The following is a 26,235-nucleotide window of genomic DNA, read 5'->3' as shown; positions in this document are numbered from 1 at the left end:
CGGGACGCCGGCCTGTGACACACGCGCGGCGCTCATATAGATCTCACTAAAATCGCGTCATAAACGTTTATACTCTCGTGAACATACTACACTTGCAAACGGAGTGCCTGCTCCACGTTATTCGGTATTTCGAACGCGGACAAACGGTAAATCGCTGTCTTGAACGAGCCCCAAAAGCAACGGCGACGTGGGGGAGCGGGCCGGGGACTCCCGCGCCTGCTTTCGAAACGGGCCGCTAGGGTGATTTCAGTGGCGCCCCTACAGGCCGCGCTCGAGGCGTATAATCAACACCGAAGCGTAGAGTTCCATCCTTTTTCTTTACCAGGACAACAGGTGAGGACCAAGGGCTGTTGGGTGACTGGATGACGTAGTCGTCGAGCATAGTTTTCACTTGGGTTTGAATAGCTTCTCGCTCCTTGACACGCGGTACGGCTGTTGCCGTATGGGCCGCGTGTTTTCATCGGTTATGATGCGGTGCTTCGTAATTTTGGTCCGTCGTACTTTAGATGAACAAGAAAAGCATTCCTCAAATTCCTGCAGGAGTTCTCGAAGCTGGTTCTCTTGTGTCTTTGACAGTTGTGAACTTATGTCTACATTTACGGTCGAATCGGGTTTTCTGTCTTTCACAACACTGACGTCTCCAAGCGTGAAACATTCGAATACCTCTGTAATTTTCTCGACGTAAGCTATGGAAGTACACCGAAATAGATGACGGTGCTCATTGCTAAAGTTTGTAACGAGTACTTGCGTTCGTCCATCACGCAACTGGACAATGCCTCTCGCCACGCACACTCCCAGCGTGAACAGGAGAGACAGGTTGGCGTCCGCCACTGCTTCGCCTGTGATACGTAGCACTGGCGTACGATCACAATCACTTTCGTCAGTGGCTAACTCCGTTGTGAAAGCAATCCGACGATTCCGAAAGTCGATGACGGCCCCATATTCGCGAAGAAAGTCCATACCAAGGATCACATCTCGAGAGCACTCACGGAGAACAAGGAAGCTTGCGATGAAAGTTGACCCCTGAATTTTAATCCTAGCAGTGCACATACCAATCGGCGTGACAATGTGCCCTCCAGCTGTACGAATTTGTGCTCCTGTCCACGACGTCGTCACCTTGTTCAAATGTGCCGCCATTTTCCCGCTGAGAATAGAATAGTCCGCTCCGGTATCTACTAAAGCGTCCATGCTCCGGCCGTCGATATGAATGGGAATATCCAGAGACTTGTTTCTCACACCATCATTCGCCGTCATCGTTACGTCACGTGGAGACACTGTTAACGGTGGAAGCTCTCGATGATCGTTTTGGCACTCAGCGACCCCGCCTCCAAATGCCGCTGCATCTAGTTTTCCCGACCAGGGCTCGGTGAGCGTACGCTGTCATAGCTGGAGCGGTTCGCACGAGGCCGGCGCGGCGATGGTGACCTGGAGGGGCGACGGTCTGATTGTACCGATGTACGCTGGCGTGCGAGGTAGTCCTCGATGGCGCGGGGTCTTTCACCAGGTCTGGGCCTGGGAGCATTGACTCCGAAACCCCGTAGCCCGAGCTCCCTGTAGGGACACCGACGGTACATGTGTCCTGCCTCGCCACAGTGGTAACAGAGGGGGAGTTGATCGGGCGTCCTCCACACATCCGACTTCCGCGGTCGGTCAGCGAAGCCTGTCGTAGGTCCGGCCGGTACCATTGTTCCATGGGTGGCTGTGTACGTAGGGGATCGCACAAACGGTGCTGATAGTCTAACCCCCTTTGGCGCTGCGTATGTCGGTGACAGTACAACGGGTGGTGGCTGCCTGACTGCCTGGGCATACGTTAACTGATCGGTTCAAGCGGTACAGGGGACGCATCGTCCTGGGATGGCGACGCTCGGAAAGCTTGCTGTACCTCCTGCCGTACAATGCTTGCGATGGTTCCTGCTGTAGCCTGTGGCGCCATTGCGAGAATTTTATGCAGCTCCTCACGGACCACCGAGCGAATTAGTTCACGGATGCCACTCATGCTGTCACCAAAGGAGGCGCTAAGGCTTTCAATTGGAGCTGCAGCGGCAACTTGACGATCGTACGAGTTTGAACGCTGTCGCAGAGTAGTTTCCATAACGGATGCCTCGGAGATAAACTCGGCAACGGTCTTGGGAGGGTTCCGGACGAGGCAGCCGAACAACTGCTCTTTCACGCCACGCATAAGGTGGCGTAGTTTCTTTTCCTGTGTCATGTTGGGGTCCGCTCGCCTAAAGAGGCGCGTCATGACCTCCACGTACGTGCTGACGCTCTCATTCGGCAGCTACACGCGAGATCGCAGCGCGTGCTTGGCCGTTTCCCGACGATCCGCACTTGCATGGTCTTTCAGAAACTCATGGCAGAACTCCTGCCACGTGCGCAGCGTACCTTGCCTATTCTCGATCCATGTCCGAGCGTCGTCCTCCAGGCTAAAATAGACGTTTATCAGCTTGGCAGCGTCGTCCCACTGGTTGAAGCTTGCCACGCGTTCGAAGTGGCTCAACCAGTCTTCTGCGTCTTCGAAGAGATCGCCGTGGAAGGCTTGGGGCATTCGCGGCTGGTGAAGAACGTAATGGCCTTGTGCGCTGCTGACGCTGGTCATGGTGGCCGAGCTGAGCGTGTGCTCCCTCGCTCTCCTTGTTGCGGTGGGTAGAAGCCCGAATTCAGGTGAGGCCCCCTGAAGCCGGCGACTGCTTCGCTGATGGACGGGTGTCAACTCGTTGGCTGCGGTCTGACGTCGGGTAGGACTGTCGTCTCGATTCATGCAGAGGCTTCACAGGAGTCTACCCCGCAACTCCACCACAATTTGTCACGTAGGATAGGAAACAACGGTAAAGAAAGAACTTTTATTTAGGGCGAACTTGTGCCCGAACAAGAAGAGAGGAAACAAGCAAAGGTCCTTGCGTCTCGTTCGATCTCCGAGAACGACTGCCTGCGTTCGTGGCGTGATCTCTTGCGTGATCTCCCCCTCACAGTGCACGTGCGCTCGCGACTCCGTTGGCGAACACAGACAAGCTCGCGCTCCCGGTGCCGAGTTTGCGCTGCCGGTTGCAGCCGGCTCTTGCGCGTGCAACGCGGCCCACTTTGCGACATCTCCGAAAGCATGCGGCAATATATATATATATATATATATATATATATATATATATATATATATATATATATATATATATATATATATATATATATATATATATATATATATATATATATATATATATATATATATATATATATATATATATCAAAGCTACAGTCCTTATTACCAGCGCTGTTCTGCTACTTGAAAGTTCCTTGTAGCGCCGAAAAAGATAATTGTCGTCGTTTTTGTTATACAGAGAGGAAGAAATCAGCCGAAAAAAATACCGCCATAATCGGAAGCCGGAAACGAACCCACGACCTCCGCATAATGCGTGCCGTGTGGTGGTGATTGCGCTATTCTGGCGACTCCAGTCTAAAGATTGTGAAAAAATACCAATTCCAGCTTTCTCGCCATTTTGAGATGCATCAGTATAAATCACAGAAGAAGCAGGATAATTGGATAAATATTCATTTAAAATAGCGGCTAATAGCGAGCGTGGTAGAAGTTTTGCAGCGGAAGGGAAGGGGTTTTGAAAGTAAAACTCAGTTTCTCGCTCGATTGTGGATAACGGAATGACCTCATATAGCTTAACAGAAATACAATCCAGGCATGATTGAACGAATAGCACTTGGGGGGAGATACGTTTAGGCCACAGAGATGTAAAAAATATTCTCGGCTCACAAATAAATACAGGCTTGGCAGCCCCAGAGGGGGCTTCGTACATGCGGAGGTAAGTTTGCACCGTCAGCAAGAGGAAACGGACCCTAAGTTCAGGAACGCGTGCCTCTAAGTACAGAACTCGGTTCGAAAGGCCAAGACAAAATCGAAGAATGCGCATCTCCAACAGGTATAACGGACGCAGTTTGTAGATAGGACAACTGCAAAATAAGACGCACCCAAACTCCATGACTGGCCGGACGTAGGCTCGGTACAACAGCAAAAGTGTGTCCCGGCGCATTCCTGCCCGTTTCCCACATAGTCTTTTCATGCGACCAAATGCTCTCTCCGCTTTTGTGACTGATTCGTTAATATGTGCCTTCCAATCAAGAGCAGACGTGTATGTAACACCAAGATATTTCAGCGAATCCACCTGCGGAATGACTTGATTTTTGTAAGCGAGAGAAATTGAAATTGTTCCTGGAACCGGGAAGACAAGTAAAGCACTCTTCGACACATTTAACGTTAAATAAATGCTGTCAAGCCATGTCTCCAAGACAGATAAATAGGCCTGCAAACGGTCATATAGCGAATGAATGTCGACTGCGGCCGCAAAAAACGCTATATCATCCGCATAAACGTAGGTTGTTATATCTGGGAATATAGGAATGTCACTCACAAGGATGTTAAAAAGTAAAGGCGATAAAACCGATCCTTGAGGCACTCCTCTAGTTTGAGGAAAACTTCCTGAAGATAGCCTTCCGTTTGTACAAAAGAATTCCCGATCAGCCAAACACTCCCTAATCCAAGCAAAAAGATATGTAGGCAAGTTTATACGCGCTAGTTTGTCAAGTAAGATATTATGCTCGACACTGTCATAAGCTTTAGCTGCATCTAAGGTAACTAGTGCCGACACCAGTTTCCCTTTTTGTGCTAAGCGGATCCTCGCCTCTAAGTCCACATGAGCGTTCCAAATAGAACATCCCCGCCTAAAGCCAATCTGAGCAGGACTGAGTACTTGCCTGTCCTGCATGAAAGAAGTCATCTGTTTAAAAAGTATTCGCTCTATTAATTTTATCATGTTGGAGGTCAGAGCAATCGGCCTTAAGTTGTCTAAATCGAAACCCTGACCTGGCTTTTTTTGGAGCAAAATTATCTTGGACACCTTCCAGTTGAGTGGAATCTAACAAAACCTGAGGGATGAATTTATCACATTCAATAGAACCGGTTGGAATTCCTCAGCCAAAAATTTAATAGCACCAACAGTCACGCCATCAAGCCCCGGCGCCGCAGAACGTGTGATGGACAAGGCCTCCGTCAGATCACAAGATGAGACTGGCATAAAATCATCCGTTTCTGGAGGACCGATAAGACGGAAGTTATTACAACGAGAAGAAAAGCGAACCGCAAGACCTCTAGCAGAACGCTCCAGAATCCGGGCCTCTTCAGCAGAAGTCAAGACCTCTGATGACTGTAACTTCTTGATAGAAACCGCCCGATTGCTTGCCATGAACTTATAGAGCGCTGCTTTATTTTTCGGATTCGAAAGAGAGTCATTGAGATTTATAATGTAATCCATTTTAGCGTTCGCAACTGTACGTTTGAACACTGCTGCCATGTACTTATAGTTTATCCAATTTACAGGACAGTGATTGTGCAGAAGAGTCCTCAGAGCTGCTTTTCTACGGCGATAATCTCGGCTGCAATCAGAGTTCCACCAGTTAAAGACCTTTTGCTGTGCGGTACAATTGACTGTGAACTCAGCGTTTTTTGCTGCTGCCTGCAAAGACTCCATCGTTCGCTGAGCATCTACAATGGACTCAGTGGTCTGCATTGATGTAAAGCAATCCCGCAGTGCCCCTTGGTAAACTCGCGCGTTAATAAATTTTTGCTTTCTGACCTCAATTCTAGTTAGAGGGACACCTACCGTAAACTCAATAGGGAAATGATCACTGCTTGAGCCGCAGGGTAATGTACCCCAGTACGCGACTTGTACATTGCCTGAGGAGAAGGTCAAGTCCAAAGCCGATCGAGATCCACCACGCAAAAATGTAACAGCCCGGGAATTATGACAGGAAAGGTCATTCTCCTGAAGCCAGTGCCAGAGCTTTAGACCACGAGAGTCCGTTCTGTATCCCCAAGAAACGTGGTGAGCATTGAAGTCACCGGCAACAATAATTGTCGATTTACTGGCTATAAACCTGTCCAGTTTCTCTACTCTACGGAAGCCTACCGGAAAATAAACATTGACGATGGAGATCGGAGGACTCCCAGGAAGAAGCAAATCTACCGCGAGAACTTCGCCACTGGGTGACATCAGTTCCAACGACGAAAATGCTCTATGACAAAGTTTTGAAGAAACTAAGGTTAGTAACCCGCCCCCTCTACTATTGCGGTCTAATCTAAAGGCCCGATAATTTCCCAAAGCAAAAAAATTGTCCTTAGAAAGCCATGACTCTTGAAGGAGGACAACATCAGGACAGTAATTTGCAACTAGACGCTTGAGATCAACAAAAGAAGAATTCACGGAGCGGCAGTTCCACTGTACAATCTTCAGAGATGCTATATTGCCTCGTGTACTGTGGACGCAACAATGGCCCCCAGTATATCAGTGACATTAGTTGAAGACGTAGGGGACGCCTTTTTGCTTGCTGGTTTTCCACGTGCAGCCTTAGCTTCATCTATAGGGGAGATACGCCTCTTCTGTTTTGTGGGGAGAATTTTATTTGTGGAAACGTCATTCACTTCCATGACGTAGGAGTCGTCGATGTCTACAGCCGGGGCGGCTTTTCCTACCTCGTCATTACTAACAACCTGAACTCCCTTCGGACCGACTGTCTCATCGCTACCCCAGTCTGGAACTGATTCTGCTGTATGCCGTGAGGAGCAGCCTGCAATAGCCTGGGCATCATCTGTTTCAGAGTGTGTTACAAGCTGAGGTTCAGAAGTAGAACATGTGGCCTGGTGGTTAGTGGGAACATCCGGTATTGAGCAACCTAACTTTGCCACCAAAAGGTTTGTGACATGCGTCAGCGTGACAAGAGTCTCAGTAAGCGGAGCGAGCTCTTGCTGCATTACCTGCGTGATGGACTTTTCAATTACTGGAGTAATGGTCGCTGGAAACGCGGCATCAGCAGCGGAACTTGTTTTGTGAATTGCTGCCGCATAACCCTGGGTACGACTTTTCAACAGAGACGAAGCCTCAAACCTAGAGCAGCGGTTTTTTCCCATTATCTCTAAGAGGGAACATTCATGAGACCTGGCCGGGCAGTTGGAATACGTCGCTTCGTATTCCCTTACAGAGACTCCCTTACAGAGACAGCAGAGTTCGATGTCTGATCGACAGGATTGCGCATCATGACTGTCTCGACACTTTTTGCACCTAAGATTGGACTTGCATCCCCGAAATGTGTGGCCAAATCTCCAACACTTCCGGCACTGCAGTGACCTAGGCTCCAAAGGGTCTACCCTATGCACCAGCGGCCATGCCATCACCTCAGAGGGACATTTTAGTCCTGCAAAAGTCACGATAACAGTCGCGGTTGGGATCCGCCGTCCATTCTCCACTCTGCTACAACGGTAGACTGCCGCCACACCTGCCATTTTGAACTCATCTAGTACTTCTTCGGGAGACTGGGTGGGATCAACGTCCCGAACAATGCCTTTCACACAAGCGAGGTGCGCCGGAATGAAGGCGTTCACGGGAACCGAGGCAAACGATGTGCACCGCAGCAGGTCCGCGACACAATCTAGGTCTTTAGATCGGCACAAAAGGCCTGCCCTGCCGTATTGCCTTACTTCCGAGATGGCCATGTAATGTTGGCTCACTAGTTTCAACTGCTCTTGAAGGAGTTTTGAATTTTTTGCTCGAATCACACCGTCCCCGGCGGGGACAAGAGCTACCGGAATGCTCTCTACGCCGTGCCGCTTGAATGCCTCTAAGGGTACGCTGCTTGCAGCCAAGCTGGCGGACCACGACGCCATGCTGGGCCCCGGGGACCCTAGGGCCATAGCCCTAATATCCCCCACCGCTACAGGTTTGCAACAATTTGGCCCAACTTTAAGAACTTTAGCCCTGGCCAAAACACCCACTCACGGTACCGATGTGCAGACGTAACAGCCTCAGAAGACACAGCGAGGAGTCTAAGCAGAACGGAACAGGCTTGCGTGTCACTGCCACGCGTCCGTCCAGTGGCACAGATAGACCCTTCTCAAGTACTTCCATTGACCCTACAAGGAAATATTCAGGGAAAACAATTCCGAAGTTCAAGAACATTTCATCTCACGTTCATGAGCAGCGGCGACAGCTCTATGCTTTCTGGACTGAGATAATGCCACCCACCATTTTTGCTTCATGTATTTTTTTAGGCTCCATTCAACGTTCCCATTTCTCATTCAACTCGTGGACAGTCTACCCCAAATGAATCGACATGCAGTTGTAGGACAACTGGCCAGGCCTGAGTGGTCGCTTGTGTCACTCATGTAATACCATGGTGAGGACGTGTGCGATCTATACTCGGAGACAACTTTCTGTCGCAATGGAAAGAAAGCCATGGGGGAAGGGGGAGCAAAGTGCTCTGTTTTACTGCCACAAGCTAGTTCCCTATAAACTGGTTTTCGTTCCAGTTTCGCGTTACAGATAGGCATTTGCTACAGTTCATTTCTTCGCATGAGCTCCGTGGTTGAGTGCGCTTAACCACGATCACCCAGCATGCAGGCATATTGGCGTCTTCTTCCCCAGGCTTAATTTTTTTTAAACGCAAGCCAAAGCAAATTTGACAGGAGAACTGTCAACTTTGACACGGCCAGAAACACGGTTTTCTAACCATGCAAATAAAACACTGCTGAATTGTTTGCCCTCTTTTAAAAGGTCGAGTCAATAATTTACTACTGCGCAGTCTACTGGCACTTTTGCACTATAGGTGCATGACGTCATAGATTTATTCAGGCTTAACTTCAACTATTTTTTGGAAGGTAATCTGTAAGCCTATACAATTGTATCAGACATTCTGGACTGCACTGCGAGAAATCATTACGGTTTCTTCCTTCATCAGTCCTTCAGAAAGTCTTCGCTGTTACCTACCCTGTAAATTATAACACGGGTACATGAGCCATGTTGCCTATACTTGATGCATGTGAACAAAAGTGAGGCCAATTTTGTAGTAAACGAATTCCTAGGCCATGGGGCCAACTTGGTAGGCGCCCAAAATAACCTGAGCTTCAATCTCCGGTTCCACATCCGTGTGGATCTCGGCGTCATTTGTACAACAGCTTCGTCGGATGCACCGGCATTGAGAGAATTGAAATGTTGACCAGGCTCTGCCCCCCGAACGCCTGTTGGCCGGTGATCTTTGTATAGTGCTTGCGAATGCATGACGTTCCAGGCACTACATGAATGACATAACGATGCCCTTTGGAAGAATGAGTGAGCTGGGAGCGCTGATTGTTCTAATGCGTGAACAATAAAAGCGCTAGCAATAAATAGGGAATTTGGGCAAAATTTTCGCGTCGCTCGAAAAGACGCGTTGATTTGTCAACAGAGCGAGCGATGGAAAAGCGCCGAAGGACGGAGTGGAGAGAGAGAGTGGGGACAGCTGCCTTTGAGAAAGCAGAGAGCGGCCTTCGCAAGCATCCTCCAAGATTAAAAGAAATTCTCGTGGCGCTCAGGCCTGCTTGTGTGCTTTGATGGAGACATGCTAGAGATACTCATTAACAACTCCTTTACGGCTACATCGTAATTTTGTTTCTATCGTCGCTTTCATATGTAATATTTTTGGTGCGAATTACTTCGAGCGGTTGCTTTCCCGCTACACAGTGTTTTGGCCTTCTCGCCTCCGTTTGTCCATCCTACATCGCGAATTACGTTATCCGCATACTGGCACACGCTACAGCTTTCCCTGAGTTGCGGTTGTGCGCGTCTGTGGTACACCTGTTATGCGCACGTGCCGTGATATGCAGGTGTGGGGCGGCACGCACCGTTCTACTGCTTTTACATTTCGAAATCATTGTTGTCTGAACATTGTGAAGAGCGCACATTGCCCCTTCAAAGCTTACGATTCCCGGCTAATCCCACAAGCAGGAATGTACTTCCAAGGCAGGTAGCAATAACGAGATTTGTTCTACAGTTGAGAACTTTCGGATATACCACAGGTGCCCATTTATCGAGAGCCATACCTGGGTGACCACAAGAGGAGCGTTTTAAACCGTGTCCAGCGTACTTCTGTATTGCTAAATGAAAGCATTTTTATAAGCCTATTTAGCAAGTTTTTCTGGCAAAAATATGACTACGCAAAAAAGAGATGTGTATTTTTAGGTCCGACATTTGCCGCTTGTGCAATCGACCGGAGGCTATTGACCGTTGTTTTGTGTTGTGCCGTAACCCGTTGTTTTTAGGGGCGAAGATCCTCTTTCTCGGGTCCTGTCCCGTCCCTCATTGCTGCTGTATACGGCAAGGCACATTAATGATGGTTGTGGCAGGATCCCCCTAGGGATTGGCGAACCAAAGATTGGCCGAAGAGTACAAAACGTTCAACGCGTTCGTTGCTCCCCTACAAGGAGAAGAGGAAGAAGAAGAGGTTGTCGAGCTCAAGAGCTCAAGAGCCTGCGAGCTCAAGACACGTACCGGGGGCACACGACACAAGACGCTCTGCAGAAGGCGACGGCCAAGGTGGCTAAAATGTCACATACCGAATTCGCCAACTTACTCATGGAGATTCTCATCGTCCAAAACAACCCCTACATAACCACCACAAACATCGACGTCGTCGACGGGCTTGTCAACGGAGTGGTGGAAGCTTGACGTGTCGAGTCTTTATATGATGTGCGGGTGAATGTTTCCCGGTTTTACCGATAACCATTTTTGCTTCGCTCCTCTCATCATCATTCACTTCGTGGAGATGGCGGAATTTTTTCTGTGACATTCTAACGACCATTTAAAAAGCTTATCACAAAGAGTACAACGTTATGGTACTAAAGTTACAGATACCCTTTTGTAAATTCATGATACCAATTGTTTCATCTTAGTATAGGTTTAGTCATCGTCTGGTTTTCTGTTCTATCGCCATTACCACCGAGTGACAGGACAAAAGGGGGCCTTAGCAAATAAAGCAAACCCCAAACAATGAACGATGTTTCATTGTCGCTGTCTTGATTAACCTCATAACAAAACGAGTGTTTGGCACTTCCCATGCTAGGGATAACTTCTTTGGCCAACAACAGTGCTTTTATGGGACTGTTAGCGAATAAGTGCGCGTTCCGGAAAAGTTATAGCAAGTTAGAGAAAACCTAAAATGTTTGTATTGGCACCGCGCCTTCACAAGGTAAATATCCGGGAGACCAATTGAAAGGGAACCTACCCGGACGGTTCTTTCTGGCGGTCACAAGGAATTGCTCTTTCTGCTGGCTGGGATAATTGCTGGGCTTTTAAAGGATGTCGGCGGACTCATGTGAAACATTAAAATCTTTTATGTTAGCAAAATTTAGGCAAGGCAAACAAAAGAGACTTGCTTTATGCTCAGTGCGGTAACAAACAAGCCTGCCTACATGGTATAGGCATTGCAGTATACAACCAAGCGAATTCCTGAGGATATGGAGGTGCAGATGAAAGGTGGACGGGGTGAGCGCTTATTGTTTTGATATGGTTGTGCCTTGAGTCACAAATAGTCTGAGTGAGCTGAAGCCTATGTTCGAGACGAGTTTCCAAGTAAGCACGCCATGGTTGTCACCGGAAGAGCACGGACTACTGTTTTAATTGTGTATTGCTAGGCATCAGTGGACGTAGGGTTGAAGTATGAGAGAGAGAGAGAGAGAGAGAGAGAGAGAGAGAGAGAGAGAGAGAGAGAGAGAGAGAAGAAGGCCCGTTATTAAAAAAGAGTTTGAAGAGTTTGCCGGCGTTTGCAATCGCCTACATGCTTCGCTGCTAGGGACCTAGGATGTAGGGAAAGAAGGCCCTAGAAAGAGGTGAGCAGAAAAAAAAGAACACTGGCTTGGCCTGACGTGCTTCACCGACCATTTTTCAGACTTTGTCACAAAATTTGCAATGTTAAAATGTGACCAATGTTCTCCAGAAAGGAAAACAAACTTTTTAGAGTCTGACGCTGCTTTGGGGGGCAAGTCCATGGTCCTACGGTAGTCTTCAGTGTTACCAGCCTTTGTTCTAGACGTTCAATATCTTAAAAAAAATAACGGGATCGTGGAGCAACGTAGGCCACACACTGTAATAAAATATATGCAACGGTTTCTTCAGAGGAACAGTTGTCGCAGTAAGGGTTGGTCTTCAGTCCGAGGCGAAGAAGGTAAGTGTTGGTGTCAGCCGAGTTCAGTCATAGGCGATGATATAATATTTCTATGCTACGAGGGAGCTGTCTTGGAAGTCTTGATTTCAATTCCGGGTCAATCGCGTGCAAAAGGACTTGGTTATGCGGTTGGTTACACGGTTATACGGTTGGTTCGTTGGTTACGGTTGGCTTTTAGGATGCTCTATGGTAGAAGCCTACGTTTTTTTAAAGAACACTTTACGGTGATTTCGGTGGTTAAAGGCCAACTGCACTGAATTTTTTTTTGTGCAAATTTGATCCTTGGAAATAGCCTATGCTCTTAAAATCACCATGGCGAAATCATAAGCTTTGTAAGCACATGGCGCACTAGGTACCTTGGTTCAAAGTACCTGCGAGCAGACGACGTTTGCACCTGACGGGGAGTCGCCGAAACAAGTTTATAGCGGCCTGTGATGGAGGTAGGGGAACCTGTCACTTGGAGCTCGCGCTTTTTTGGCGATTTGCACGGCGCTCCGCCGGGGCAGGGATGCGTTTGCCCGAAGTTCCTCTGCTACACCACCGCGCTGTACCGCCATCGCCATCACATGTATATAACTATCAATACCCACCACTTCTGTTTTTTAAGGTAATAAAGGAGATTAGAAGCCCACAAACTATTCATGCGCTTGGTAACGTTCTGGAGTTAGCGAAACCTTTTGACTTGAAAATATTGTTACTAAAAGAAAAGTTCTATTGCATCGAGCACAGAAAACGACGATCTCAAATATCTCACCACTACAATATCCGCGTCCAATCTTTGCCATATATATTTGTGCTGGCCCAACGAAACGTCCATCTCTTAGACCTTTCCAAAAATGTGACGACGTAACTGGTGTGTTGTACACGCGGGTAAAACATTTGTGCGACTTTTGCCTCACTTGCTAAGTGAACCAAAATCAGCCTTGGTCGTGATAACAAATACGTCCGCAAAAATATCGGCCGTCGTCTTCGCGAAGTGCGAAAGCTAACAAAACTGGTTCTTTCCTAAACAATAATTTAGATTTTTTTCAATTCCTAAGCAAAGTACACATTTTGTGGAGTGTTCGATTTAGTTTACTTGAAAGTAAAATGTCCTCAACAGCCCGTCTCTGGTGAAAGTAGAAAACAGTGGACGACAGATACCTTTTCTCGTGTTTTAGTGCATTCTTTAGCTGTGGAAGCTGGCTTATAGTTCGAGACCACCTTTATAATAAGATGCTCGATGTGCAGCAAGGCGAAAAATACTGGGCTGCAATTCATGAAGCTGTTTGCACGTAACGCGAGAGCGATGTGATAGCCGACGCGCTGGCTAACCAAAGCTGCTTTTCAATGTCGTACGAGCAAGTAGCTCTGTAAATCAAGTCCGGCTTCTTTACTCGCAATGCCAAGGATTGCTACTCCGGCAATCTGGTGGAAAAAAAAAACTGTCCAACGGCTTACTTCGTCTCTATTGATAGCAGCGCATTGTCAAAAGTGCGCCGTACCACATTATCCTGGGCAAAGGTTAAGGGAAGTTCTTCTGTGGAAATAACAATGCGAAACGCGACGCTACCACGCGTATTTGAAGGCGGGTGTGAGCGGCCGCTGGTTCTGGCGTAGCCACTTGCGTTCCAACTCGTACGTCACGTTCGGCCGCCGGTATTGGCCGCCTTTACTATTCAGTCTCGGTTCCGAAAACAGCAATGTCGCGAGCCATTTGCGTCGGGCACATTCACGTTTGAAACGCAGTATTCTGCATTTCGCAATTTTTTATGTGTACTATTGGGCAACATTATTTTTTAATTGTCGAAAATTGGAGTGCAGTTGGCCTTTTAGGTCCACGCAGGCAGCTTCATCGGCTTTTAAAGACGATAGTGTTTCTTGGGCTACTTAAATGCAGAAAATTTGGTCTGTCTCTCAGTCTGTCGGTCTGTCTGTCTGCGACTCGATTCAGCCACGTGGCCAAAGTTCATGAAACGAAAACTGTGCGATAGTCTTATGTACTCGCCGCCAAATCTAAACGTCCAAGTCTGGTGTTAGTTTCTATACTTGTCAACATTGTTGAACAAGAACAAGACATCATGCAAATATAAGGCAGAAATCAAAACAAAATATATTTGCAGGGTTCCGTTATTAAATATATGGGTACTTGGTTTCTGTGATAGCAAAGGAAATACCACGTCAACGATAGAAAACCTGCGCCTGCTGTTGCCAGTGCTGCCTCCTGGCGGCATTTAACAAATGAAACGGCAATAAAAACGAAAGATTCTGCTAGATGGGATCCGCGTTTAGCTTGAAATGATCGCGGAGTAGGGCAACGTGGTTCTCCAAACGTTCTAGTAGGGTGCCTCAGTTCACATGCGTCCCCGCGTACGGAAGCGCCGGCATAGAAACACCCGACTTAGAGCAGTGAAACGTGGTAATTTTAAATTGGCTTGAGCAGACCTCTAGCGTGTTATCTTGAGAGTAACGAGACGGGAGAGGAACCGCATGAGAGGTGAACGGGAAAGAGAAGGGAGGCCTTTACTTGACAGGGGCTCCAGTCGACTATCGTCGTTCTGCGACACTTGCTACGAAAGGAACAGATACATGACCATTTTTGATTTACAATAATATCACTATGGCGAGGTATCCACTGTTATTTTATTATGCGTCCAGCTATGCAAGCGACTTGCGAGGGAGATCACTTGGGGTTGAAGTATGCCTCTGTAAATACCCTTTGGCTGCGAGGCATAATGCTTCAGGAACGTAAAATTCCAACTGGCTGTGAAAGCGGGTATTCATCGGCGTGGCTTTCTTACTGGCTGAGACTACCTGGAAATGAACACGGTTATGCGCTCACCCTATATTCTCATTACACATGTGAATCCCTGAAGTTAGGCCTAACGTTACCTTTAGAAGTTTAAGGTCTTCAACCGGAACTCAAAGTTTCACGTGATGGCGTTGCCTTCACCAGTGACGTCGTAGGGCCCAACATAAAGTTACCTGACGGTATGGCAGAATCTATTTTCTTTCCTGAATTCATAACATCAACGTGTGGATGTTAGAACAGGATTCAGATCGGTGCTCGTGTTAGGCGGGTAACAGACGATGAGATGGATGTTGATATCAGTTGCGCAAAACGTTTGGCATACTGGCAAAAATGCGCCAACGGGAATGCAAGGGAAGAAATTTCCACAAATACGGTTTAGTAGACAGTTTCGATCACACATTCGTCCAACAAAGGTAAAATTGGCCCATCATCCAGAACCTATACACTGTTTTTATTTCCTTGACCTCGGGTCTTGGACACGTGCACTTCATGTTTTCTGTTTGGTCTCTTCTTCGTTGCCGTTTAATATTTTGTTAGCAACGCTAACAACTTTGCTGAGCACTTCGATGAAATCGGCTTTGGACATGGTCACCAGAAGAGACACTGCAAAGAGCAAAAACAAAAATAAATGATAGTAAAAACTGGAAAAACTTCTTCACAAAGACACCAGTTACAAAAACATGGTATCCGCTGACTAAGCATTTTTAAATGGATCGAGTACATTCATGATGGTCCTGCGCGTGACATGCACCGGGCCGCACTCAGCAGACTCTCTTTACACGGGACATTAAAGGACCAGAGAATATCTTCCTTTTATATCCGGAGTTCCATTTACTGGGGAATAGGACAAATTCAGGGCAAAGCGGTGCATCGGTAATAAGGAGAGAGTTACTGTGGGCACGAACTGTACCCCAGGAAGTAACCATTAATCTTTTCTTCTCGAAGTAGTACTGGAATGAAAAAAAGCAGTGGTACGTTTTTTGTGCTTGAAAAACACAGGAGGAACTACGTTTTATTGGCAAGCGGAGAACAACTTTACGTTTGCTTATTGCAGGGTTCGCAAGCATCTTTTTCGTAGCGCTACTGGTATTCGACAGGCTGCACAAAAGTAGCCCGGATGCTGGTAGGTACGGCGTACTCCGTCGCAGGCGCCGTTTTCCTGTAGCGACCACGCTTGAAATGGATGGTCTCCATCTTTGTAATGCACAGGCATTTTCGGCCATACTGCGCTGCCATCAAACGCTAACTCATCGGCCAAATTTCTCATGCGACAGCGAACAAGACCGCTGCCGTGGTGTAATTATACCTGAGCAAAGCTGCAACACACAAGGACAGTGTACGTAGTGCGTGAGAAAACCGTAAACAGCCGGTGACGGTAACCGGAAAGTGATGGGTAGCACCGCAGCACTACGCTTCCCGAACACAGTGCCACTCCGAATGTTTTTTCAGATCCATTGAGGCGGTTGTCCGGGTATTTTGCTGAAGACTGAGAACATACGGCTTCAGCGAGTATAGTTCCGAGGAATGAAAATTATGTTACAGTCTCCTAATACAAAAACGACCAAGTAAGTGATAGTTTGTTCCGATTAACCGATCTCAGTTTATTGCGATTATTTTAAGTCGTATAAACTTTTTAACAGCTGAAAATGAAGTTACGGCTCATGAGCTGGTTTTTATGCTTTTAGCAGTCGCTGTCATTTTAAAATTTAGCGCTTAAAAAGCCAAAGCCATTTCAAACTACTGAATCTGGTGGCATACGTGTTAAATATCTACAGTTTAGGAAAAAAGAAAGTATTAGTTATATTCGATGCGGAACATCTGTATATACTCATAGCACCCTCCCTTTACTTAAAAATGGACGTGGAATTGGTTTTTAAAACCGGGTGAAAATGGTGTCAGATATGACTTTTGACTTTTTTTTTTACTTTTTGGTCGCTTCCAGGTACAATTAAAAGAAAAGGTCGCAACAGATGGCGCCCGATTAGTGCGAGCGCGGTGAAATGAATTCGCATTACACTTCTGTTGCATTCATTATGGGAGAAGGGTCAGGAGACAAGAACAGCGTGTGGAGTTTCACGAGGCAGAAGTGGCAAGGACTACGGCTTTTCGATGTCACTTGCAGCCAATAAAGCAGATGAGCGACCAATTTCTTAGTCACTTGCGCAAACAGTAAGGTAACGTACGACAAAAAAGTATTACATAATCTAGATTTTTTGTTTGCGTGGAATGTAGGGATTTTTGCGAAATTAGTTGGAAATACCGAAGGAAATTCTTAAACTTATCTTTTGTACGTTATACACTACTGAAACGTCCCGTATATACGGAATTGTGGGAATACGAAGTTCATACGTAGTATAGCGCGCCGAAGCGTTAGCTACAGCCAACAACGCGAAATCTTTTTCCGCATGTATATTGTATACACGGAATCCACATGGACAATGATTTCGCGTGTTGGCAGAAGTAAAAAGAGTGTCAAATTTTTCGAAGGGTATGTGCTATTTCATTTTTACGTGTTTTCTGAAGAAACGCCTTGGTTTATAGCGACCTTGTGTCATGCTAGGTAAGAACTCCCTATTCCCGCAATTACATATATAAGGAATGTTTCAGGAGGGTATTATTGTTGCCTGACTTGTTTTGACGTCCTCATAATTGAAGGCAGGGTCACTTCCTCAGGAGCTCAGCGGAGGAATTTTGAACGCAACATACTTTGCACAACGAGGTACTACAGTTTGTAAAAACTGGTCCTAATATAATGCAGGCAAAAATAACTTTTTGGTTATGAATCGCCTGTTTTTGTTATGAATACCCTGCTTGTACGCCATTTTATGTAACATTCGGGTTGGTTGCACCCCTGCATTGTTTTCCGCAATGGGAGAAAGGTACAGCTGTTGCTAAAACATGGCACGAGTCGCGAGGGCAGACACAACATGAATTATTAACGACAAATTGTCTCACAGCAAATGAGATGCTTTGTTTACTCTGAACCGACAAGGACGTGAGGCGCACAGATGCTAATCGAGATACCTTGAAGTGTACTCTCGAAATCCGTATAAACGACAAGCATGGGATATCCGGGGCAATATCACCGTTGGTATTTATTATTTAGCAATATTGTCACGACGAACACTTGGTACAGCAACTCGACCCCATCTATTCCACATAGTCGAACTTGTGGCTCGCGCTTAAACGTAGTGGGACAGGCGGTTTACGAAAAAAATATGTGCTCATAAATGTCGCCCTTAATCGTCTTCATCTAGGCATGGCGTTGATGATGGTTGTTATGTCTTAATGAAGATGATAAGCAGGCCGCAGGCTCAGACAAAATGGCGCATACCAGCCGAAAATGATGGCGCTGCTTCCGACGGAGCGACACCACAACGAAGTTGTCTGTGCACCACGACGAGTCCCCACGTTCCAGTATTTTACTATAGCTTGGCTAAATTACGACTTCTTTGTTCTGGCATCGCTTCTTCAACAAGGCTCCCTTGCATGCGGGGTAGGGTAACACTGCAAATGTACGCTTGAACTTTGAAAGGAAGCACACTGGGGCTTTCTTTGTATGCAGTGCCAGGAAGAGCCAGCTTACTTGTTTTGCAACTGCTGGTGACATTTTTCAAATCTGCATTTATTCCTCAATGCAGTTTTGTGGCGATAAAACTTTAAATCATGATCCCAGGCCATTTAAAGAACATGAAGATGAACCCAGAGATAAGATTGCAGACACTGCTGCTAAGCGGACCGCACTTGGCGCAGTGATAATCAATGCTGCCGTCGTCGTCGTCGTCGTCGTCTCATTTTACGAAGTCTACTGGGGTAGAAGCTAAATATATTCGATCATAAGGGCCTTTTTTGTCTTCAGGGATAAAGTCTGGCCAAAAGAAAGTCCGAGTTCATTTAAGCACTTGTTTGGTGTTCTGAATGCGAAAGCATAAATGTCCAAATAAACGCCCGAAACGCTTTGCTCCCTTGTCCAATTGCCGGAAGGCTCCGTATCTTGCCGAGTGGAGTGTTCGTTTTGGCATTCATCTCAACGCTTCCCGATAACTTCGGTCTATGTCCTACGTTGTGCGATTCTGGGCTTTCCTGCCGCCGCGTAACGATTTGTAAACAATGCTGACGGTCAGTTCGCACGTTTGATGCGTTTTTTTTTGCTTTCTTCATCTACGGTGCACTGGTGTCAACCATAGAGTTTCTTAGTAAGTATACTAGAGAGGAAACTGCGCCTGGTAATCCATGTGTTCATGGGGGTTTATGGGAAGACCCCTCCTTTTGGCTTGTGCTTGGCATGGCAATTGAACTCTTAAGCAGTTTTGGGGATTTGCTATCTTCACTATGCATTAACACTTCTACGAGCTACGAGGAAGCCGCAATATTCCCTGCTCTGCGGTAGCCGTGTTCGGTGAAGCAGCAGGCAGTGCGTGATCGTATACTGACGTTGGTCATGTCGCAGTGGAAGGACGTATGACTGGGTGGGTAATATGCCCCCTTCGAAATTTGTAGTTGATAAACAAAAGAAACAAAACGTACTTCGACGAAGACAAGATAAGACAGATACGGGCGCCTGTATGCGTCCTATCTTGTTATCGTCCATGACTGTTTAACGCCACGTTTTTTTTGGTTAAACTGCAGCTGACGGTCGGTGCACCGGTTCACCACGAAGGTGACGTTTTCATAGGCACGCTCAAAAACTTTCCAAGCTCTTCAAACAACTTTTTATTGGAAATAATGGTAAAATGAATAAAATCAGTCTCTCTAATGAGTTTCCCTCCCGAATATTAACATTGTTCATGACTACTACCTTGGCTTCCAGAATAGAAGCCACTACCATTCCGGCAAAAATACGCTTAACTTCCTTTTTCCTTAGTTTTAAAGCAGCCTGTTTTATTTTCCACTTCCATAATTGCACACTATTCTTTGCGTTTTTGTGGCACACTGTTTAAATTTGCAGTCACTAAAACGTTTCAATCTAAGCCAATGATGAAACTAAGGCGAGCGCATGGTGTATTAGCGGTCCATGACGACACAGACAGCCTTGCTGTGAGCGGGAGAGACGGTAGCGCCAGATTCCTCTTTAGTGTATATTGTAAGAAACTCTATGGTGTCGACGGGCAGGCCTTGAACTGAGTTCACGCTCGCGCTATGAAACGCGATTGTGCTGTGTAACGCTTGCCAAGAAACAGTATTCTTGCTTCTGATGCCTACTACAGGATTTTTTGCCGTCGTCCTGGGGTTTTATCGGGCAATAGGTCATTTGAGGCATTTGGAATAATACTAACGCCACACACAAAAAAACAGTAGCTGCCATGCTAATTTTCCTCGCTCAGACACTGACAAGCATTTATAACCTTAGCTGTATTATCTTTACGCGTTGCACGAACGTGTGAGCTGTTTAGAGCGTAACTGGTATAGGCTGACGACCGCGTTTTTGTGTGTGAGGGATGAAAAAAGCCGCTTGTTTTCTCAAGTCCCGGGCCGGTGTTGCTTGAACGTGCTGTGACTGACAGCCCGTGTTCTCATGTCACGGAAACCATTTCTTATGCCACCTGTTCGCATTCGGCGCCTCATATTTCGTTATAAGACGGCGTATATTACCTTTAAAAATGAATTCCCAGCAATGCATGATTGTTCAGAAATAAATTAGACTTTAAAGCAGACCGGTGTAACCTTGGTCTTTATAAGCTGGCCTTCTCACATTGTGTATTGCACAGTAACGCCTAGTCATCACGAAAAAAATTGGCCGCGTATTCTGCTGGCTACTCTGCAAATGTCGTTGAAAGATGATAGTATTTTCCCGCTTTTTCCACCTAAATGACTTTCTTCTCTTCCCCGCTCACTTTTGAACCTGTTCCCTTCCCGCCTCGCTTCTCCTACGGTAAACGCGGTGGAGGCTTGCTCAAGCCAATTCAATTTTCGCGCGTTGCATGGCTGGCATTCCGCCCGTTGAGACCTTGTGTTAATTTTGCCTATGGCGCATCAGCCACGAGCCCGAGGCTCCTGCCCAAGCTCTTTTTTTATATTTTGGGGCTAAAATATAGTTTATTTGCCGTTTTTGGTTTGGTATCCCAAAAATCGCGCCAACGTCTATTTTGTATAAAAGAACATTGCATGTACCAGTTAATTATTTATGATTTACGTCAATGCCTGCAGAAAGCTCTCCTGGCGGGACAGCACGGTTTGAGAGGGAGTGCGTTTCCAACTGATTCGGCGTCGCTTGTGCGGTGTGCGATCGTTTGTGGTGCCCCGGGGCCCTCAGTGACGTTGCCACGTTAACCCACAAATAGCTGCGCTGGTCATTCACTTTCACACAGCGGAATCGCGCCGAATGTTTGATGAAATATCATGCGATGAAATATGATGTGCAGCTGGCTCTCTAGGAAAGGTTTGTTCGTGCGTGTGGACGTGGAGTGACAACGGATCGTGACAATGAGCCTGATACGCTGTTCTGTAATTAGGAGGTGAGTGTCGCGAAATCCTGCTGCGCAGGAGTGACCGTGGTGGTACAGTGGGATGTCATGGTACCCACAAAAAGAACCTCGCTTTACTCCCGACGAACGACTATATGGCGTACAACGTAATGAACAGCGAAATCATTCGTCTGCTTCCAAACTGTACGCTGGGGCACCGTCATTTTGTCATGTTATTGGTGATTGAATTGGTGCTTGTGCCAAACAGTGGGCATTTTGAGGAACTTACATCATCTTTATTGTTAACATATAATTTACTTCCATGCGAAACAATAAAAAAAAAATGTGTAGCGCACGATTTACCGAATTTTTGCCGAAAAGACTGAAGGAACTCTCACCTACGAAGACCAATTGAAGAAAGAAAAGCTCCGCCAGGCGACCCATCTTGTTAGAACACTGCAGAGAGACAAAACCGAAACATTCACTGGTACATTTCGCCTTGCTAATAACGAAGGTGTGTTTCGTAACTTGGTCTTTCCCACTGCGAAAGGCATGCTGACAAGTACGATGTTTGGCATCTGCCACGACAAATAGTGCTCAAGTTACGTAGAAGCATTGATTCTGTTTTCGAAGGTGTAAATTGAAGGCGAAGAATAAGAAACTCGCGCACAACTGTAAACCGAGAATGGTAATAAACCCAGGGGCGTGGTTCAGTGGTTAGGAGCATCCTGTAATTACCACGAGGTCACTGGTCGAATTGGCCGTAGTTTTTAAATTCCACATGGCTTTACCATGAGGGCGGTTTTATCAGGAATTATCTCGTGGTATATGTAATTCTTTATCCCTGCGCTACTGGGTTGCCCTCATGGGCGAAGTGTTGTATCCTTGGGGTGTAAGCCACAACGCGAACGTTTTAGAAGGATACAGCCTTTTTGTCACGTGGCACTTCCTCGCATAACAGTTGGTAAGAGGCCGGGTTGTAACAGGGCAGCATTCGTGATCGAATGATTAGTGACCCAGGCTATCCGGCAAGAGAGGGGAGCCGAAATCACGGCCGGGGATGGCTGTATAGGTTGCCAATATAACAAAAAACGCCCCAAATATGTGGTGAGGATTAATTTCAAGCGCAGTTATCAAGCCCGCATATGTGTCCCCGAGCCCCACAAGAAGGTGGCAAAATATTTAGTTATTGATATATGTAATACGTACTGCAAGCCACCTCTTCGCGGCTAAGGCAAGAGTGGTGCGTAGCGATGTAATACTGTATATATATATTGAGAGGACAAGGTTTACCGGAGAGGCCGATGTTCGGCGCGACCGTTTATTCGGAGGTTCGAGCAGGGAACGTCCGATTACACACACCATGATGATGAGTATTCACAGAGATGAGGACGAAGTGCTAGAGCACGTTCGCTAATGATGATGATAATGTACAGATGAAGAGGAAGCACTGATGGCAGTCCGATGATTCCCCACTAAGACTGACTGTGCTAACTGGTGCCGGTAGATTGCCCAAGGATTCTCACACTCGCCCCCCCCCCCCCCCTTGCGGAGTCGGCCGCCTGGCCGCGAGTCATTCTGGAGCCCGGCGCCTGAAGGGCTTGAGGCGAGATACGTGGACTATTTCGACGCCACGGCGACGACGGTCTGTTACGGGGCCTATCGGTGCTATGCGGTAATTAACTGCAGAAGTCTGTTCGAAGACGACGTAAGGGCCGAGGAAACGCTGAAGAAACTTCTCACAAAGATCAGGCTTCCGTTCAGGGGTCCATAGGAGCACTTCATCACCAGGGTGAAAACGAACGGAGGAATGTTTCGAGTCGCATCTTGTCTTCCTGACTTGCTGATGAGCTTCAGTGTGCAAGCGTGCTTGTTCTCGGCAATATGCGAGCCGTGAAATGTACTGCTCATGGGTTGGTGCGTCAGAGGAAACAGGGGCGGAGAAGAAAGTTGACTCGAAGGTATAGGAAGGTGAGCGGCCGAAGACGAGAAAGAACGGAGAGTAGCCAGTAGTACGCTGACGTGCAGTGTTATAAGCAAAGGTGACGATGGGGAGGATAATGTCCCAGTTGCGATGCTCGGGGCTTATATACATAGAGATCATGTCAGAAAGAGTTCGGTGGAAACGTTCGGTTAAGCCGTTTGTCTGGGGATGGTAGCCGGAAGTAGTCTTGTGCACGATGTTGGAGGCACGCAGGAGCTCCTCAACAATGGTCGCCAGGAAGGTTCGCCCGCGGTCGCTAAGAAGTATGCGTGGTGCACCATGCTGCAAAATGATGTGATGTAGAATGAATTCGGCGACTTCTGCGGCTGTCCCGGAGCGTACAGGTGCAGTTTCAGCATATCTTGTCAAGTGATCGACGGCCGTCACTATACACCGGTGACCGGACTGCGTGATGGGCAAAGGTCCATACAAGCCGATTCCGACTGTCTGGAAAGGCGCGAAGGGACAAGGTAAGGGCTGAAGCAACCCGGCAGAGAGAGCCGTCGAACGTTTGCGACGCTGGCAAGATGCACACGAGGAAACGTATTTTGCGACAGTTGTTGAGATCCCAGGCCAGAAGTAGCGGCTGCGGACCCTGTCATAAGTCTTCGCAAATCCAAGGTGCCCAGCCGTGGCATCGTCGTGACAAGCTTCTAATATCGATGTGCGAAGGGAACGGGGTACTACAGGGACCCATTTGTGGCTGGTAGGGTGGTGGTTGCGACGGTGAAGCGTGCCATGCAGGAGCTCGAACTTGTCGAGTTGACGGCGAGCACGACTGTTGGGAGGCTGTACGCGGCTGGTAAGGTAGCCAATGATAGGACCACAGTATGCGTCCGCCCTCTGCAAAGAAAGAAGTTCTGGAGGGTCTTCCAGGGCAGGAGACGTAACGGGTGCTACTTGGAGTACGGTTTTCGGGACCTCCACAGCAGGTGACGGAATGGTGGTCAGAGGGCATCGAGACAGGGCGTCGGCATCGAGATGTTTCCGGCCGGACTTATGTGTGACGACGAAATCATACTGCTGCAGGCGGAGAACCCAGCGGCCTAGGCGTCCGGACAAGTTCTTGAGGGAAGACAACCAACACAGAGCGTGGTGGTCAGTTACGATGGTGAAGTGGCGGCCATAAAGGTATGGGCGGAATTTTTGAACGGCCCACACTACTGCCAGACACTCTTGCTCTGTGATGGTATAGTTTTGTTCAGCACTTGTCAGGGAACGACTGGCATAGGCAACTACTCTTTCCTGATTCTGGGCGTCCCGCTGCAGAAGGACAGCGCCAAGGCCATGACCGCTGGCGTCCGTGTGGAGTATTGTGGGGCTCTTTTCGTCGAAGTGGCGCAGAACAGGTCGAGATGTGAGCGCGTCCTTAAGTGCTTGAAAGGCTGCTTCACATTCGCTCGACCAGTCGTAGGGCGTGCCAGACTTTAAAAGCTTGTGTAAAGGAGAAGAAATGGCGGCAAAGTTACGCACGAAGCGACGGAAGTAAGAAGCCAAGCCGAGGAAGCTCCGTAGATCTTTTAAGTGGAGCGGACGAGGGAAATCGACTACAGCGGCGATCTTGCCAGGATCAGGTTCTATGCCCTCTTTGCTGACCACGTGTCCCAATACCCTAATAGTCTTACTCGCAAAGCAGCATTTCTTTGCATTAAGCTGAACCCCAGCGCGGGCAAGGCACGCTAATACTTCTTCCAGACGCTTGAGGTGCTCGGAGAACGTGGACGAGAAGATGACAATATCGTCAAGGTAGCAGAAGCACGTTTTCCATTTTAGGCCACGGAGAACTGTATCCATCATCCGTTCAAACGTGGCCGGAGCATTGCACAGCCCGAACGGCATCACGTTGAACTCGTAGAGGCCGTCAGGCGTAGCGAATGCCGTCTTCTCTTTGTCCGACTCACGCAGCGGAATTTGCCAGTAACCGGACCGTAGTTCCAGACTGGAAAAATACTCAGCGCCTTGAAGGCAGTCCAGAGCATCGTCAATGCGAGGCATCGGGTACACATCCTTCCGAGTGATCTTATTTAGCGCCCTGTAATCAACGCAGAAGCGCACTGAGCCATCCTTCTTCTCCACCAAGACGACAGGTGAAGACCACGGGCTTGCCGAGGGGCGTATGATTTTGCGCTTGAGCATGTCGGCCACATTGTCGTCAATTATTTTTCTTTCTGATGGTGAGACATGGTATGGACGACGGCGAGCTATGTCGGGGCCATCAGTTTCGATGCAGTGCTCTGTGGTAGAAGTCTGCGAAAGAGAGGGGGAGCACGAGTCGAAGGAAGCTTGGTATTTAGAGAGCACGTCTAGAAGAGACTTTTTTTTGGGATGGAGTGAGATCGGGGCTGATGACGGCACCAAGAAGAGGTGTGGGGGAGGCAGAAACCGAGTTGGGTGGACACTGTGGAGTTACGGCAGGCGGGAGAACGGCGGCAATTTCGTCATTAACTGATCCAATCGTGCAACCCTTAGACAGCAGAATTGGTTCTGGTGTCGTATTCTGAACAGCGTGTTACAAATCGGCCCTCGCCGCTATGCTATGTGGAAAACTGCAGTACAAGAAATTATCTCGCAACCGTCTACCCCAACGATGCTCATGATATCCACGATTCGAAATTTTTGCACATCTAAAGACGCATTGCGGGTTTAGTTACATTGAATATTACCTTTGTATCCAGAGACAGCGGATGGTGCCAGGGTGAAGGGAGTCGAATGAACGCATCTATTTGGCCTAGCGCTTTTATGTTCAGGAATCTATAAAGTGAACAAAAAAAAAAAACTAGCGGGATAACGAATAACATATATGGCGTGTACAGGTGCGTGCAATCGGAGCCAACATTCTACTGCTCCAATAAAGGAGGACGGTCACTTTATTTTACATTTTTGTACTTTCTGCTTTAGCAAGTGTTCATGGACACACCGCAATAATGAAAGATGTCATGTAACATCGCATAGACGGACCAGCTTTTGGCATTGAGCTGTCAACGATGGCAGATTCTAAAAACTAAAATGCGGATTCCTCACGACTGGTT

The 26,235-nt window shown here is 47.5% G+C and overlaps 1 long non-coding RNA gene across 1 annotated transcript; it reads right to left on the bottom strand.

The window, feature by feature from the left end:
* Positions 1-15,193: 15,193 nt before the first annotated feature.
* Positions 15,194-25,996, bottom strand: LOC144139586 (uncharacterized). The gene is made up of 3 exons (XR_013316284.1): positions 25,870-25,996; positions 21,621-21,678; positions 15,194-15,421 (listed from the first exon to the last, which is right to left on the bottom strand). It is a non-coding gene; the product is annotated as an uncharacterized LOC144139586 (long non-coding RNA).
* Between the last annotated feature and the right edge of the window lie 239 nt (positions 25,997-26,235).

This window comes from Haemaphysalis longicornis, unplaced genomic scaffold (genome assembly GCF_048455015.1).
Source record: "Haemaphysalis longicornis isolate Haplotype H1 unplaced genomic scaffold, Haemaphysalis longicornis Haplotype H1 scaffold_5, whole genome shotgun sequence".
In the NCBI taxonomy this organism is placed as follows: Eukaryota; Metazoa; Arthropoda; class Arachnida; order Ixodida; family Ixodidae; genus Haemaphysalis; species Haemaphysalis longicornis.
This window is presented reverse-complemented; position numbering and strand designations above follow the sequence as displayed.